Below are 18,435 nucleotides of genomic sequence, written 5' to 3'. Positions count from 1 at the left end.
CCTACATGCATCGACCTTGCAACACGACATTATTTCAAATGTTTTGCTTGTGTGCACAGTATAAACACACAAGATGTAGTCTTCGGGCCGAGCCAATCGGAACAAACTACATAAGTCAGACGTCATTGCGCCAGACTCGCTACGAATTATCTTCATGTGTGACGCTGAAGTCGGCGTGGAAACTGATTTCATAAGCGAAATAAACTATCAATAGCCCCGATATCGGCATTTTCCCCTTGCGCTGGAGGCATCGCCATATCCCATATTGAGGAAACGTAAAATTTAAAACAAATGCGTATGAAGTAGACCTCGGTACACCTTTAGTCTTTAGTTTTAGGGAGCACAGTGTTATCACACAGTGATATCACAGTGAGCACAGTGATATCACAGCCTTATCTGTGATATCATTTCTTTCAGCATTATTTCGCGCCACATTGCAGCCAGGCACCATTAGCAGTTTTTGCCGACGATGCGACGTTTATGACTTACTTTAATTAAACTAAATTCACCCTTGTAATCATCGCACACGAACTGGTAGAAGTCATGGCAAGGGTCCACATTTTGGTCGATTTTCACCCTCAGCCACTGCGCCAGGTCATTGCAGTCACTGGTGGTGCATGCGAGAGGCTTAGCTGTACTCTGTGGAAAGAAAGGAAGGCCCGAATAAAGAGTACTTGTGTGCTACGATTTTGGCTGTGGCGCAGCCTTCGTTAGAGCATACACACAAATAGGTCCACTTTTATTTTTAATACACATTAATGAAATAGCAATAAATAATAATTCGACAGTTCGCCTTCTTACCGATGATTATATAATTTAACGACGATTAACGCATAAACCGCTTTAACGGCTTTAACGACGTCATAAATTTTCAAACTGATCTGAATAGGATAGCAGAATGGTGCTGGAAATGGCGGATGCAAATCATTAAAGAAAAAACACAACATTTGAGCTTCACTCCTGTCTGAATGTTTGAACAATATACTTACATGTTAAGCGATAGCATAGTAGACTAGATAACATCGGTTAATATCTTGACGTTTTCATCAATTCTAGTGTAAGTTGTACTAACCTTATAGAACATATGTTTAAAGGGTGAAATAAAGCTAGGATTTCTGAAGCGATGTTTATGTCAGGCAGACACCAGGCTTCAAGTGCTCATTTTCCTCGTGCGTCCTTCCTTGAAATACGCATCAATTATTTGGCATTCCTACCAGATAATCCCTTACCGATCTACTGGAAGCCGTCCAAAACAAGGCAGTGCGATTCATCTGATCATGCTACACGCGATTTCAAAGCGTTTCATCTCTGAAAGAAACGGTCAACATGCCACCTTTTAGGGAAGAGGAAGAAGCAGAAGAAAGCGGACGTACCCCGCATCGGTTCCGTCTTTTTAAATGATTCTACAGGCACTTTTGGCAGGACCACGCATTGAAGCTCATCATCGGAGTCATGAGGTTAGCCCGAATCGGTGGATACCTTTGGACAACGTGGGCCAGCATTTTTTTTTTTACTTCTATAGCCTCTTTTGTGTTCATCGCACGTGGGCGCCACGCTGGGCCTAACGCCATGTAGGTCTAGCGAGCCCGCCAAGCCGGCATGGCCGATATATGCATGGACGACGAACTCTCCTAGGAGACGGAAGACGGCGAGGAAGAAATGGGTTGGCAGGTGGTCACCAACAGAAGATCGCGACCTGCGAAAAACACCTGGGGAGCTGGTGGAGCCGCCAATTTGATTCAAGAATCAAAAGGAGTGGAGATCGCCAACAAAGGTGCTGCCGGGGCCGACAAGCTCAAGCGCCGGATTGTGAAGGCATCAAGAATGCCGCAACTGCCGGAGGAGCACAGGAAAATCATCGTTAGGCCTCGGGGAGGCCTCAACCTGAACAAGGTCAGCACAGCTATTGGAGAAGCGATCGTCGAGGCAGCCGGACTTACAGCAGACCAAGCGAAGGAAGACATCGTCTGCCCCAACTTCACACAGAATATCGTTGTGGTTAGTACACCGGACTCCTCTCATGCAGAAAGGTATGTGAGAACCAAGTCCATTACCATCATGGAGGCAGAATATGAAGAGAGCGCTTATGAAACAGCCCCCCACTCTACGTGCAAGGGGGTTATTAGAAGAGTGAACCTCAATGACAGTCAGAGTGTGATCACGAAAAAGATTGTGCATGAATACAACCCAAGGGCGTTGGCTGCACAACGTATCAAAGCTACGGGCTCAGTTATTGTGTGCTTTTCGATGGATTCAGGGTGCCCAACTTCATCAAATATGGGTCAACCCTCGTGAGGTGCTATCTGTACAGAAAGCAATTAAACGCATGTTACGCATGTGGAAGAATCGGACACAGATCAGACGTTTGTCCAACACCTGATGTTGTGCAGAGCACGGGATGTGGTATGCAAGACCCAGGGGAGGCTCATATCTGCTCTCCCAAATGCAAGTTTTGCGGTGAAGATCACCTCAAAGGTGACAGGGCTTGCAAGCAGCGGTACCAAATACCATATGTAGTAAGAGTAAGAGAAGACAACGCTCCAAAGTGGTGACCGAGGTGGAATCGGCCCAACCGACAAAGGAAACCCCTCCAGGCGCCGGAAGGCGCTCACGCTCGAGAAGCACATCAAGATCAAGACAGCGCTCAACATCGAGGGGAAGAAACCGTTCCAGGTCTCGGGAAGTGCAGGTGCGCTTCGAGGAGCAGGAGTTGAAGACAAACAAGAAAAAGGAGCCAGGAGCGACCTGGGCTGAGAAAGTCAAAGGTACTGTGAAAGTCACAGGTGCGCTAGCCTCGCAGGAACAAAGCAATGATGCCAGAGTAGAACAGCTGATCAGAGAGGTTATATCACTAAAGAAAGCAAATGAAGAGCTTAAGCAGCAGATGCAGGAAATGAAAAAAGGGTTGAAGACAGAACGTGGCAGTGGGGCAATAGCTAAGCCGGTGTGTAGAACTAACAGACAGGAAGAAGAAGACACACCGGCGCCCAAAAAGAGAGCTGTAGTTCTGGAGGCAGAATCGATGTGCTCGGTTCTGGAGGAGATTAGGAATGCGATCAGGGACTAAAGGACACGGTAGACAGCGTTAACCTTAAAGTGGACAAAACATGAAAGTGGAAGTTAATAGCCGAGAAAAGGTTGAAAAAGCTTGACGCCCAAGGAGAGGATGAAGAATACATGCGCTCGGAAGCCGAAAGCGCTAGAGCACCCCCAGGAGCGGTAAGTGGTACAGTCAAGCGAACAGTAACAGGGGGTAGCAAGTCAGGCGGCAACGACAATAATAATGGATAACAGAAATATACTTAGTGTCTGGCAGTAAAACTGCAGAGGATTTCAGCAGAAAAGAGCGTCACTAGCACAGATAATCAAAACGGTTGAAAATAGGTCGAAATTAATAATGCTGCAGGAAACCCTGGCGGAGGAGATCGGGCTGTCCGGCTTTAACTCGGTCTGCAAAGGCAAAGAACCAGGCAGAGGAATTGCCGCCCTAATTGACAAGAAAATTCCCTACATAGAGCACGATCTAAAATTAGGGGAGGGTAAAATTGAATACATATTGATAGAAATGATCCTAAATAGGCACAGAGGTAAAGCGCACAGCTTGCTCTGCCTCAACGTATATAGCAGTCCCAGAAACATGAGACAGAGCTTCAGAGCAATTTTTAATAAGGCCATGAGGGTAGTCAAAACTGCGCCACTACTAATAGGAGGGGACTTCAATGCCTTACACCAATTTTGGGATTACCGCTGGAGTAGTAAAAAAGGGGACGGAATCTGGCATCTCGCCACGGATTTAGGCCTTCCTCTTATCACGGACCCAGCCTTTCCTACCAGGTGTGGCAGTTCAACGTGTAGGGACGCTACCCCGGGCTCATCCTTCACATATAACTTACCCAGGGCAGACTGGATCAACTCTGGTATGGACCTAGGAAGCGACCGTTATATACTACACATAATGGTGGAAACGCCGGGGGTGGAGGTAAAGCATTTCACTTACATAGACTGGGATCACATTAGATAAATCAGAAAAGACAGAGCAGACACAGATAGAAAGGGGCGCATCAGACTACAGAGTGGGTGGCTCAGCTTAGGGACGACTTGAATGCAGCAACTAAGGCTATAGAGACAGAGGAAGAGGTCGAACAAATTGATAGTAGATTGGCGCATTTGATGGAAGCCAAGTAATCGATTTTACAAAGATGGAAATCACAACGCTCAAACAGGAGACTTAGGAAACGAATTGTTCAGCTCAATAAGAACATAGAGAAACACGCACGATATTTGCAGAATCAAAAATGGGATGAGGTGTGTGTGTAGACGGAAGGATAGAACGTGGAGGCAATTGGAGTCGGTTCAGGCATCTGCTCAACGAAAAAGGCACTAAATCGAACAAACGTGTGGCAGTGGCGAAACTGGTACACCAGGAAAGTCAGACTGCAAGCGCCGAGAGCATAATGGAGTGATTGGCTACTAAATACTTGACCCTCAGGAAAGAGGATCAAGATGTGAGTTATGCCGGTTACTTAGGCGTAGAATGCAAATATATGGATCAAGAATTCACCGATAGTAAGGTACGCACGGCACTGTATGATCTGAATAGTAGGTCAGCAGCTGGCCCGGATGGCATCTGTAACAGATTGCTTAAGAATTTGGCCGATGAATCAATAAAATATCTGACCACATACATTAATGAACTATGGAAAGACGGGGTATATCCAGAAGAATGAAGGACGGCCAGTACTATGTTAATACGAAAGCCGGGCAAGCAACTCAACGTGGATACTCTGAGGCCAATTTCGTTAATATCATGTCTAGGGAAGACAATGGAGCATGTCATTATTGAACAAGTTAACGAAATGTGTGGAGGACAATGACACCCTGCCGAACAATATGATTGGTTTCAGATCAGGCTTGTCCACACATGATGTCGTGTTGTTAATCAAGCATCATCCTTGGGGTAGGATGTCGAAAAAGCTTTTGACAGAATTAAGCATAGAGCAATACTTGAAGTGATTTCCGAACTGGGATTGGGGAGAAAACTCTGTGAAGTGGTCAAAACCTTTCTTGGCAATCGTTCAGCTCACCTTAGATTCGGAGATATTAAATCAAAGAAGATGGATCTCGGTGACAGGGACGCCACAAGGGTCGGTCTTGCCCCCTATGCTTTTCAACCCGGCCATGTCAAAAATGGCTAAGGGATTAAAAGGGATAGAGGGCATCCACTTTACCATTTATGCAGACGATGTGACTGTATGGACCGCTGTAGGAAGTATGGGACATGCGGAAAGCAGATTTCAGAAGAGCATTTATGAGGTATAGTCTATTTTAGAAGACATGGGACTCAAATGCTCTGCTAATAAGTCTGAACTCCATGTACTCAATAACAGAAGAAGGGGTAGAAAACCGAGGAGATATGTTCCCGAGGAAGAGCCCAGGTTAGTACTAATCACGAAGGCAGGCGAATCTATTAAGCAAGTAGAATCCAATAGAGTCTTAGGGCTATTCCTGGAGGCAAACGGGACAAACGGAAGAACAATACGACACATCACAAGCAAGACTGTGGAGGTAATAAGACTGCTAAGGAGAATCACTAACAGACACAGAGAGCTGGGAGAGGAGAGCGCCATGAGACTGGTCCACGCTTTCGCCTTGTGTCACTTCTCCTATGTAGCTGGGATGCTCAGTTGGACACAGACAGAGCTAAACAAGTTTAACAGATTAATTAAAAGGCTAGTCAAAACAACAGTGGGTTTACCGATTAACACGCCGGATAATAAATAAATGAAACTGGGGCTCCCCTACACAATAGCCGAGATAATTGAATCAGCAAATTGCCCACAGAGAGAGGCTCTCTGGAACAAGGCCAAGAAGAGCAATGCTAGAAGAGGTAGGGTGGCGCCCAACTAAAAGCTAACTAAAACTAAAAACGAACTAAAAGATAGCATAAGAGAGATAATCAAGACGACTTCTTTCCCCAGAAATATGCACCCGGTGCACAACCTGGAAAGACGAAAGGCAAGGGCCAAAGCTCTCCTGTAAGAGATAGAACACGACAGAGAACATGCGGCTTTTGTAGATGCTGCATGGGTCAGAGGAAAGACAGCCTTAACGGCAGTACTAGTAGATGCAGATGGTCTCACTCGGGATGCTATTACAATCATGACTAAAGACACGACAGTCGCGGAACAAGTAGCGATAACATTGGCTTTAAGGAATAATAAGGGGACGAAGATTTACAGTGACGCTAAGATGGCTATTAGACACTTTACCAATGGCTTTGTAACCAAAAGGGCTGCCCAGCTGATCGGTGAGTTGGACAGCCAAGGGATCGAAATCCGCAGGTTTCCTGCGCACATGGGGTCTGTCGATCCATCTCGGAAGAATTTAAACGAGATGGCTAACGCAGCTGCACAAGGACTTACTATCCGTGCACTACGCAACAAGGAGCTTAATATTATACAGGAGGAGAACAGGGACCAATTACTTACATATAATTAAATCACGAGGCATTACTACATGAGCAGAAGGGAATTCCCAGTGCCACACGCTAAGCTCAATAGAGCTCAAGGGGTGACTCTGAGATTGTTGCAGACAAGAACTTATCCAAGTCCAAACTTTATTAATAAGCTATATCCTGAAAGAGAGGTACCAACCAATTGCGAGAAGTGTAATGGCATCATTACTCTGGATCGCATGCTTTGGCAGTTTCCTGTGACTTTCACAGACTGTGACAAAGAGAGAGACTCGTGGCGGCGAGTCCTACACAGTGGAGTTCTTTTCGATCAAGTACAGGCCGTCCAGAAGGCCCACGATACGGCGGTAAGGTTAAACGTTACTGTCCCGACGTGGGAGCCGCCTGCGTCAACCAAAGCGTTGACCTCCAGGACATTAAATAAAGTTCATCATACCATACCATGCCACCGTTTACAAAGCGCAGAAAATTCGCTAGATTATCTTTTTTTTTTCGCCACTTTATCAGAGCGACATCTCATTTCCGGTCGCACATTTGCCGTCACCTCATACTTCACATCAGAGCAATAATGCCTATAAAGTTCACCATATCTTCGCCCGCACGGAAAATTAAAAGAATCCGCCTTTAACCTTATGAATAAAAGGCTGAAATGATTCCGTTCAAGGCCTCCACTTTACACGTGCATTATGCTACAAGGAAGGGAAGGGCCCGTCAATATATTTCGTTCCTAAGTTATGTGGTATTACGCGCAAAAACCACTTTCTGATTACGAGGCACGCCGTAGTGAGGGACTGCGCAAATTTGGACGACTTTGGGCTCTTTAGCGTGCACCTAAATCTAAGTACAGGGGTGTTTTCGCCCCCATCGCAGTGCGGCCGCCGTGGTCGGATTCAAACCCGCGACCTCGTGCTTAGCAGCCCAACACCATAACCACTAAGCAACCACGGCGGGTAATATATAGTTGTTAAACATTTGTTCGTTCACATGCATGGTGGCGTCACCCTTGCAAATGATTTGCTGAGGCTCTATATCGGCTGACGTGTCTTCGTTGACGTCCAGCTGTGAAGCACGTCTAAAGGGCAGTTTCCTGCCTTTGGTCAACTTCTTCCATTGCCTCCTACAGCCCACTGAACGTTTCTTCATTCAATTCCTCCATAATTATTCCTCCATAAGATTCAAGATTCAAGATTCATTTATTTCTTCAGGGAAAAAAGGCCGGAGACAAAAAGCTGCCTTGAAGCAGCTTGACGGGGTCCGGGGCCAATTTACAATATGGCAGCAGTGAAGGCGCGATAAAGGCGCTGCCGAGCGCCCCTTTCTACTAATGCGAGGAATGGAGTGCCCGCGGCTGCTTTCAGCAACGTTTACTGAAACTTTGAGTAAGATCGCCAGTTAAAACTACACCTACCCTTCCCCCCTGAAAGTCTATCCCGTCGCTGTCGTTCTGACAACTGATATGTACGCCAGCCTTCACTCCATGCGACAGTCGCCTATTGCAGTCGGCGAGGGAGCAAACCACTAGCAGTATCCAAAAATCAGCAGCTCGAGTACTACAGTTTATTCAAAAAATGCGCTCAATTTACGGGCGGCCTCTACGCAAATCCCGAGCGTGTTTCTGAAGGGAGGTCAAAATTAGTCCCGTCAGTTTCTACTGTGCAACGCACCCGAAAGAAAAAGAAGAGAAAGAAAGAAAAATAGCGGAACTAGTCTGTAGTACAAGTCGCCATATAAAGCCATTAGGTAAATATGTCTACCATATCGTGTTACTTGGCGTTCAAGATCGTAGACCAAGCAAGCAGTCATTGAATGAAGGATTGACTCTTCGCAAGTAAGAATAACGTTTAGTATGACACGTGGTGCACTGGACAGAGAACCAGGTTCCATTAAGTTTATGAAAAATATATCACTTACGTTTTTTGTCGGTGGAGAGACAGCTGACTTCGAGGGGCTAAACAGCACCGTCACCAGTCCAGAAGCCAGTGCTCCCGGCACCACTCCGATAAGGCACAAGAACAACAGCGATACCACAAAGCGCCGGCCATGAACGCGGTCTTCCTTTTGTGAGCTCCTGTTAGATTCTCCCTGCGGAGAGCGGAAGCCTTGAGTACCAAGTATTTTGCTGAATCATGTAACTGAGTGCCGCTATCCTAGGCTGTCTGTGCTGCCGTCCCTTAATGCATTTTATTGCGCTCGTTTCTGTACATACAGTTCGTGGCATGCGTTCTACGGTTTGTACCCATGCAAATTTGACATGACTGCACACAAAACTGATAACTTATTCGTTTCACTGCCAAAAATGGTGGCGTCTATGAATTGACAATATGGTCCTCTAGATAATGCAGCAGCATTCTGTTGTTTACCGCTAAAATAAGAAATATCTAGCAGAAGCAATTACGTTGACACTGGTGAACAAGGCCAGCTTTAAAGAAACAGCAATGATAACCAATTTTTCTGTATAGATACATTAAGGTATTAAGGTATTCTATTTGTGTGAGCTTTGCGATAACATATTTAATACCGCAATAAAAATAATTCAGAACATTCCCTTTACGAGCTTTGTAGCGAAACCTCTGGCCAGTTACTTGAGAGTGGCTTTGGACACTTCAATGTATTACGTGCAGTTATCATTCACACGCGTCAGGCACTTTCCCGTGCCCACATCTCTGCTTGTCCGTCTGCCCGTTGGGGTCTCTAACCTTCTCAGCTGAGCTTGTGTAAGTGGGTATTCCTTTGTCCATTGGGCTGTTTTGACGAGGGATCCAGGTTCAAAGCCAACCGACGGGCTAACTTGGGTGACTGGTTATGGAACACAGACTAAGTGCCGCTCTTGAATCAACCTCTTTGACACCAAGTTGGATCACTGGGTATGTGTTGTGATCCGCTTCGGGCGTTCGTGCTTCGTGCTCGAGTGTCACCCTTGCCTACGCCACCGGGGTGTGTAAAACGTGGTAGCTGACCTGCGCTACACCAGCGCGTCGCGCTAAATTGGCTAAGCAAAACCAGGTCGTCGTCCGTATCTATCACCCGGAGTTGCCTTTTGGTGAGGATGTGAGATCGGCTGTTGAAGCAAAAGAGAAGAGAGTTTATCTTACATACTTGCACAATTTGCTCCAGATATGAGGGCACACTCCGTGTAGCAGCACTTTTAAGTGTCTCACTACAACTCTTAGCCCACAGGTCAGCGCACACACTCTGCCCCAAAAGTGTCAGTTCTTGAAACGGTCGTCCACGCCATATAGATGGAACTGGTCGCGAAATCCGGCCAATGACGTCGCGCCTTTCGCCGGAGTGTCCCATTTTATTCCCTGCTTCTTCTGCATTGCAGGAGTTTTTCTGATAAGATATAGACGTTCCAAGTGCATTCAGCCTCACAGACTCTTCTGGGTGCCTTTTAATAAAGGGATAACCTGTAGCTAACTACCTTTGTTCCCGCGCGAAACGGGCTTTCTCAGCTTGTTGGGATTTTTTTTTAATTTCCGTTTATTTCTCTCTGGCAGCTATTTATTTTCTCCTAAGAATACCCACTCCTCTCAACTGTTCCTTTACTGTTCATCAAGATAAGCATCCTTGATATTCATATCTGCGTGGAAAATGCAAGCAGTTCATGCAACAGAAATGGGATATTGGCAACAAGTTTCTTTTTTTTTTATGTTCTTCCACTATCAACTTTGCGTGTTTTTGATCTTTTTATTTTTCCTTGGTGTGGATTGCGTGAAATCGCCAGTTGTGTATGAACACCTATCTTGTTTTACTGTCGCGTGGTTCTTCCTTATGCACTACCTTTAAGATGCGTCTTCGTGTGCGACCCTGAATCAGAGAGACGCCGTTCCAAACAATTTAAGTGTTGAATAATTATTGAAAGGTAAAATACTGCTGCCTAAAAAAAATCCTTGCGCATATTATCGAGATAGTTGTCTCAAGGAAGAGAAATTGACGCACGACACTTTTCTCTGACGAGCATCAGTTGTCTCACTAAGGAAGAGAAATTGACGCACGACACTTTTCTCTGACGAGCATCAGTTTTCAGACCCCATAAAATCGGCGAGGAAGACACGTTACTCCTGGTAACCTGCATAAATCAATATTCGATGAACACAGCGCTACTCTACGACTACAATGAAGCAGTTCCTCCATATTGCGCTCGCTGATGGGAGGGGTTTCTCATCCAACGAAACTCCGCTGTCGATAAAAACTCGTTGTTAGCACAAAGAAAAAGCAGGTAATAGGCACAGAGTACCATACGCTAGCGACTTTAGGGATTCACTTTTTTGGGCGAAACTGCACAACTGTTTTTATCTCGTTCCACAGAAGTGACAAACTCCGCCTTCCTCACGTTTCCGGAGACGTAATCGTTCGCCGGTGATTGCTCGCGCCAGTTAATAGCGTGATAGGGCCCCAGTGACCGTGAAAGTATACCTTGAGCCCCGATATAATTTCCATCACAATATTAATGCGGACTACTATTGCCTACAGTGAACGTACGTGGCATACGCGAAATATGCGTACTAGCGGTATTCACAAACAGCAGGATAGCATTAGGCGTGGACTTTAAAAACTTTGTGTGTCTGACGGAAAGATAACGCAGAAACAACCCGCCGTGGTTTCTAAGTGGCTATGCTGTTGGGCTGCTGAGGCCGAGGTCACGGAATCGAATCCTGGCCACGGCGGCCGCATTTCGATGGGGGCGAAATGCGAAAACACCTGTGTGCTTAGATTTAGGTGCACGTTAAAGAATGCAAGGTGGTCGAGATTTCTGGCGTCCTCCACTACGGCGTGCCTCATAATCAGGAAGTGGTTTTGGCGCGTAAAAACTTATTTTAATTAACGCGAAAACTTTGCTGAAGTTGTCTAAGTACGTGGAAGCATACTCCCAAGTTTGAGCTGGCCTACCCCTAAATTTATGTACACCCAAATCTGAGCTCGCACATCCCGAAATTTCAGTTGGTTCAGGCCTAAATTTAATTTGGACCAAGACCACAAGAAACTTATTCATCCATCCATCCAAATTTCAAGTTGGCCTACCCAAATTTCACTTGGCCCATCCCCAAATATCAAGTGGGCCCAAAAACACGCATAGCGCATGTGTCTCCCCGCCTTCCTTCCGTGTCCTACATTATTAGGGATGTTTTTAAACATTATAGAAGTCCATCAACTCGCCCAATCTGCCGTTCTTCCCAAAATTTAAGTATGGTTGTGCGTATGGTTTCGAGAGAGCGTTTGGTATTTTGGGCGGACCTGGCTGAGTACCCCGCCTCCGTGAAGTGCACATATATATATATATATATATATATATATATATATATATATATATATATATATATATATATATATATATATATATATATATATATATATATGTGTGTGTGTGTGTGTGTGTGTGTGTGTGTGTGTGTGTGTGTGTGTGTGCGTGTGTGTGTGTGTGTGTGTGTGTGTGTGCAAATATAAATATATACGGGTTTCGGAAAGCTGGTCGGGCCTCACTCCCCCCCGCCCCTAACCGCCAAAGAAAAATGAAAACTTTACGCCTATGACCGTAAAGATAACGCAGCGGGTGCTCCATGGAAGTGTTTATTTTACGTGTGACCGCTTCCACGGAGTGTCGCCTTGACCCTGCCGTGCTTCACTGCGGCTTTGCGTATGCACGCCCTGCGTCAGTTCTCCGCTTGACACACTTGTGTGGTGCTTATTTTCATGAAATAGAAGAAACGTACCGTACGGCAATTTAAGTTCGCCCAAAACCGCCTCTTGTGAGCATTTTCCTCTCCTCCCCCTCGTATTTAAATTGCGAGCGAAGTATGGCGAGGCGGTTATTCACGCACTCGCGACTAGGCACTGCTTTGGTACTACCCATTCACTACCCAGGGGCTGTTCAGGCCCTGAACAGCCCCTGACGCGCTGCGCAAAGCCGCCACAGCAGTAGCAGCGGAAAAGTCGAAAAAAGAGACAGAGCAAGCATCGCTTTAAATAAACCCGCAGCGCTGCGTCTGTAATGACTTACCGCTGTTGTGGAAGACTGTGACGAAGGCTCTGAATTCATACTGCTACTGTTTATCCTGTCCTGGCCTCAACGGTGCAGTAGCTAGCTTCTACTTCCTCTTTTCTTGGGTTGCTTCGTTGCTGAATATAGAAGGTCACTCCGTTTATGATGATGATGATGATCCCCACTTATCGCGGTTAGCCAATTAGGCGGATAAAGCAAGAATCTGGCGAAGGCGTAACTTAACAGAAATTCCAATTTTAGAAAGGGAAATTTAAAAGAGTTTGAAAAAGCATGCGGATCTTCGGCTTGGTGGGAATCAATGTAAGCGAAAGTATGTGGACTGTTCGCTTTGATTGGATACAATGGGCGCAGACGTTCACGACGTGTGTTTACGCTCTTCAGCGTTTAATGCAATAAGAGATTTATCGAGTATTACACAGCTATATTATGTAGCAAGAAAGTCGATCTTTCGCACAAAGGGCGATGAATTGACGGCGACTGCAAGGTTCAGCCTTACGCTTGGTCTCCTTCGTTTTGATTCTCTACTCTGGGATTCTGCCCAGAAGTCCAAGTGCAAGTGCGACACGCGATATCATTACAGAACGATAATAAAATCAAAGCAACGATAACATGAATAGTCAACATTCTATAATTGAAATTTACACAGACAGTGAAGATATGCCGATATAACGGTAAATTCGGTTGGATTCACCCCCCCACAAAATTGCGTGGCATCTGCATATATTTTTTTTTCCTTCTCCTCTTAGGGTTTTCTCATTATCGCCAGGAAAATACGCATGATTTATCTGGCCACTGCTTGGGCTTTCCACAAAACATTTCTTCAGCTCTGCACGAAATAAGTGAAGGGGCTCGGCAGCTCGTGGATGCTTCTGCTGATGCGCGCAAATTGTCTAGAGTCGCTGCTGCACTCCGTGTTCGACCGGCTGAGGAAGCATGCAAGATCGATACGAACGAAGCAGAATTTTTTATATAGAGTTTGTTGCATTAAACCATAGCTCGTATAAGAGACTGCACTTCAATCATCGTGGAATCCTGTTCTTACGGTCGTAATGCCGTCTCCATGCACGCACGATATGAAACTGCGTTTCGCATTGCACTACGACGTGGGGCTAAAGGCCTAAAAAGCCATTCAATTCTCGATCCGACAGTTTCAAATATCAATCTCTCAGAACGGAATCTTCTCAGTAGACCAATCCGTGGAGCCTACCGGGGGCTGACGTAGGCGAAGTAGTCCCGAAGGAGTCTGATCATGACAACGAAATCTCCAGACGAATAAAAATTATTTAAAGCGCGGCTCGCGGGTATTCATAAACCATAAACTCACGCTAACCTTGATTTTGATAATGAAACTACTATATGGTGAGCGTCTTCTTTCATGACTTACGTAACTGGACCGAAACTCTGGACAAACAAAAGAAGCTCGAGAAGAAGGTATGGAGTGCATAATGCGGATGCACGAAAATATAATAGGCGCAGCGTATAATTATGTAATTGATAAACAGCCACATTCCTAATCAGGTAAATTTAGATTTTGCTAGTATAGGTGCGCCACGCTCATCACTCTGCTTCCTTGCAAGAATGAGAACAAAGCTCCAAAAGCGAGTACGTTGGGCACGTTGGTTATCCGTACTGAAATTATCGACAGCGGGAAATCACACGAACGACACAGAAAAGGTGCACGGGCAATCGTTGTCCATGTGAGCGCTAGTCGTGTATTTATGCTATGTCGTTCGTATTCTTTCGCCCTGTCTATAGTGCCTGGAACAAAGCTGTTACGAATACCGACCAACTTGCTCTTCAGGCTGAAGAAGTCCATGAATTGTGCCATATGCAGCGCGGACGCTGATAAACACAGCCCCAATCACACGCGCACATAATCTTGCGTGGCTTCTACGACAACGGCTGTAAAGACGTGTGTCGACAATCTATCTTGACTATCTTGTCGACAACGTCTGCGTCTCGGCAACATCTCCGTACAGACCTAAAAGAGAAAACGTTAAAGGCCCTGTTTCGCACCTTACAGAATGCTGCGACCTCTCAACGACGAAATAATACGTGTTCTTTTTTTTCGTTTTTGTTTATTTAAGATTGTCGTATTTTTATTTTGCGGGTTTGTGTCAGTGAGTTTGCCCCCCTGTAATTCTGGTATATGAGAATGCGCAAATATTTCAAATCACGTGCACCTTTTCCATATTGCCCACGCCGCGATTATGGCTGCTTTACTGGTTCTATTTTGATAACGAGCGGGAAAATGATGCGACATAATTTTTTGGGAGAGCTTTAAAAAAAAAAGACATGGTATCTTAGACTGTGCTTCGACTACTTCTGCACTGCCACTGTTGCCACCACACAGCAATTTATCAACACAATATTACTTTTATCGACCAGCTACGCAGCAAGAAGCATACACAGGCGAGTATATGCGCGAAGTCACACAAAAGCTGAGTTGGTAAGCTTATCCGGCAGACTGCCGACAGAACCTGAAATTTTCATGCAGTGACACATAGAGAATAGCACAACGACCGTATCGGCTTTTCCAAGTTCAACACAAGAACCTGCGCTTGTTTGGCGGGTTCATGTTCGACCCCTGCTACATTGCAATTCACCCGAGAACTCGCCCATGTTCATAAGAGGCACGATGCACCGAGAGCCACCACGTGGAAAGCGAGGCTTGCCAGAGTACCAGAGTGGCGAGTCCGTTGTGCGAGTCTTACACCATAGGATAAAATGGCCCATAAATAATAGGTGCTCTGCTGTCATGGAACCGCCTGGCAGCCCGGGGGCTCTCTCTTTTTTTTTTTTTGGGGGGGGGGGCAGCCACGCAAACGCAGAATATGTCGTCGTTGTTCCCCCTAAGTTTTTGAGGTTCTCCGAGTCTGCCGTGTTGTTTAGAACTCCGTGCTTTGGCCGAGGTCATGCGAGATGCACAGCCGTCTCGGAGGTCATCAGCCTCTTTGCTTAGATCCGAATAATTTGCACTACTGATAAGACACATGTCTTGGGACAAATAGTGCGGATTGTATGAAATCGAAATATTGTTGGAAATCATCCTGTGATCGCTCACACGTCAGCACTACTCCTGCTTGCATTTCTTCTTTTGGAATGTACAGTTAAAATTAACAATCTTGTGCGGTGTGCGTTTCAATTATATAGTCGCAGACAATGTTCTGTGGCAATCAAAGAAATGCAAGAATTCCAGTAGGGGGGACCCACTGCAATGCCCATCGAAGGCGCTGTTGGTGCTTTCATAAATAAATAAATAAACTACGGAGCCAAAGTGCGTGCAAGTGAAAACAAACCCACATGTGAGTGGTAAACGACTCATTTTTCGGCGTTTATTTCCATGCCTGGGCTTATGCAAAACTGCGTCAAGAGTGGAAGCCACATCGATCAGTGCAACTCTGAAAAAGGAGTTGCACTCTCGAAAGCTGCAGGACATTATGGAGTGGTAACAGGGGCGCAATCGGTCAGCCCCGGTAGTGCTCCCTTTGTTGCCACAGAATAATCTTGTCGAGCATAATCGCCTGGTTCTAGCAAAAACCCCGCGCTATCACTTTGGTGTTCTGTCAGAAGAACAACAGCAAAAACTAAGTTTTATGGTTCCAAAGTGGGGCGGAAAGAAAATTGTGACTAAAAGTAAAGTTTTTCTTTGTATTGTGTTACTCTTGTGCTAAGCCGTTTGCCAATTCGTCTTTTTCATTTTCCTGTGCTGCCCGCTGCCAAGGCTGTCGCCGGTAGATTTGTGTACGTCGTTTGTGAGGTTCGCCGATAGCGAGTAATTTTGGATTCCTTCTCCGGGGCAGCATTTCGTTCCTAGATGCCATGAAGGCTTCACTGACAATTGCATGGGCGAGAAGACCTCAGTGCGCTATTGTGCTAACAGAGCGGCCTATAAAGACACGCTGAGTTCCATCTGCCGAATCGGCTGCCGTTTGTTATGGTTGATTTCTGCACTTGCACCTCGCTTTTTATATCCTGTGTACACATTCTGTAGACAATTCGCATATTCAAGAGGCCTTCCCTGTAAGATTTACAAGATCGGTGCACATTTGCATTTCCAGCCACAGATCACTGTTAGCATCAAATATTGGAGAAGAGATGCATCGCTGATATGAAATAATGTCAAACACAGCAAAACATGCATATCTACGCATACAATCCACGTTGTTCTAACCTTAGACGAGTCAATATGAGGGAAAAAATGGAAAGGTTAGAGAATTCGTACTGTAGCACATTCTTGGTTTCTTCCGCGAAGTTACAAAGAGGAAGACTAGAAGAAGACAAAACAAGCGCTACAATGTGAGCAGGCGAGCCACCTACACTACGGCAACTGTGATCCAGATACATACATCACGGGCTCCTAATTTAATGATGATTCTCGATTTCCATTGCCTTAATCAAACTTACCGTTTGCGCGTGCTACAAATTATTACTAGAGCAGACTGTTATCGCATAAGCGTATATTTATAGGCCATATTGTTCTCTCACAAAAACGCGGATGCTATCGCTGACACTATTGGTATACTGAGCAAGATGGTTGTTTAGGCTGCTGTACCCAATGCACCATCCCTTGTTTCCCGTTTGACACAGAGGTAGATAGTGCATCTCAGGAATTAAGAAATGTGCCCGCAGAACAACACTTGCAGACCCACCCATCTACATAGTGAACGCGACCGGTAGCTTGCGGGAACGGTGACGTACAGATGTTGGTACAAGGCTGCGTAGCTGCTTGCCGACTAATGAATATGCGCCGCGAGAAGCGAAGAGTAGTTGTTTTCAAATCTAAGATCAGAACTGAACTACAAAAGCAGTTTACTTCATCCTAACTGTTTTTCGGTTCAGATCCGCCAATGGCGGGTGTACTAGGTCTGCGGCGCCAGGCCTTACCTTCGTTAAATAGGATCTACATTGGCTCAAACCTCAAGTGCACGTCTTCTAAAGGTTGAAGCTTCAGTATTTCAACGTCGCAAGTGTGATCTGACTCAATTTAAGCGCGATGTAATATACAAGGGGATCAAAGTTAAGTTTTACGGTTTTCTTAAAATTAGGCCCTGGGATGCATGTGAAGTTCACCTATGCAAATAGGTTATGTGGTCAGGGGGACACAAAGTGAGATGATTATTTTCGTTGTCTGCCGACCACATAACAAAAATTGGATAAATACTTTTGCAGTCACTGCAGTAAGCACGCATATTTGTATTGAAAAGTTAGAGGCAGTCGTGATTCTACTCTACAGTGTTCCACTTGGCGGAATTCTTCTAGCATGCCCGTGTTCCGATATATCTAGTGGAAAATTTTGGTATCATTAGCATGCAAGACAGTGAGGATCGGCGCAGAGCTTCTCCCTGATATGACGCGGATGTTGTGTGCGCCATTTAGTGTGAAGACGAGGCGGCAGTATAGGAAAAGATGATATCTGTTCCTCTTTCACTATCGGCTTGCGAAAACAAAAATCAGCGAACACGGAACCGCTGCCTAAACACGCGGGTACGCAGCCTGTAACAATCACGGTTGCTGCCATGCCACTATAACAGGGCCAACGGAGAAGCCGGAGGACAATGCACTAACGTAGCAGCGACTAGATGAGCGGGCATTGTCCTTGCCTGGGTGACTTCTCATCTTTAAATATTCCATTTTTTTTTTAATTATCAATTACAACAATTTGCAGTGGTAGGAAATATTTTGTTCTGCTATTCATAGTGCAGTGTGCTGATGTACAAATATCGCTTTTAATGCAAAGGCGACGCCTATCAAGATGTTAATGATTTAAAAATGTTAAAAATATTTTCCTTCTACAGCAACACAATACGTTAGCCGCCCTCACGTTGACTCGATAACTCCAGTGCTTGCAGGTCGAGGCTGGCAAAGGCAGCTATTATCCTGTCCTTCACGTCATTAACGCCAGTGGGCTCTGTTGCATAAACCCGATCTTTAATGTAGCCCTAAAGAAAGAAGTCAAGCG

The 18,435-nt window shown here is 45.5% G+C and overlaps 1 long non-coding RNA gene across 1 annotated transcript; it reads right to left on the bottom strand.

Annotated features, from left to right (window-relative positions):
• Positions 1-495: 495 nt before the first annotated feature.
• Positions 496-12,559, bottom strand: LOC129386414 (uncharacterized). The gene is made up of 3 exons (XR_011893052.1): positions 12,471-12,559; positions 8,384-8,554; positions 496-639 (listed from the first exon to the last, which is right to left on the bottom strand). It is a non-coding gene; the product is annotated as an uncharacterized lncRNA (long non-coding RNA).
• Positions 12,560-18,435: the final 5,876 nt, after the last annotated feature.

The sequence above is a fragment of the Dermacentor andersoni genome, chromosome 3 (assembly GCF_023375885.2).
Source record: "Dermacentor andersoni chromosome 3, qqDerAnde1_hic_scaffold, whole genome shotgun sequence".
Classification (NCBI taxonomy): domain Eukaryota; kingdom Metazoa; phylum Arthropoda; class Arachnida; order Ixodida; family Ixodidae; genus Dermacentor; species Dermacentor andersoni.
The sequence above is the reverse complement of the archived record's forward strand: the minus strand, read 5'-3'. Positions and strand labels throughout refer to the sequence as shown.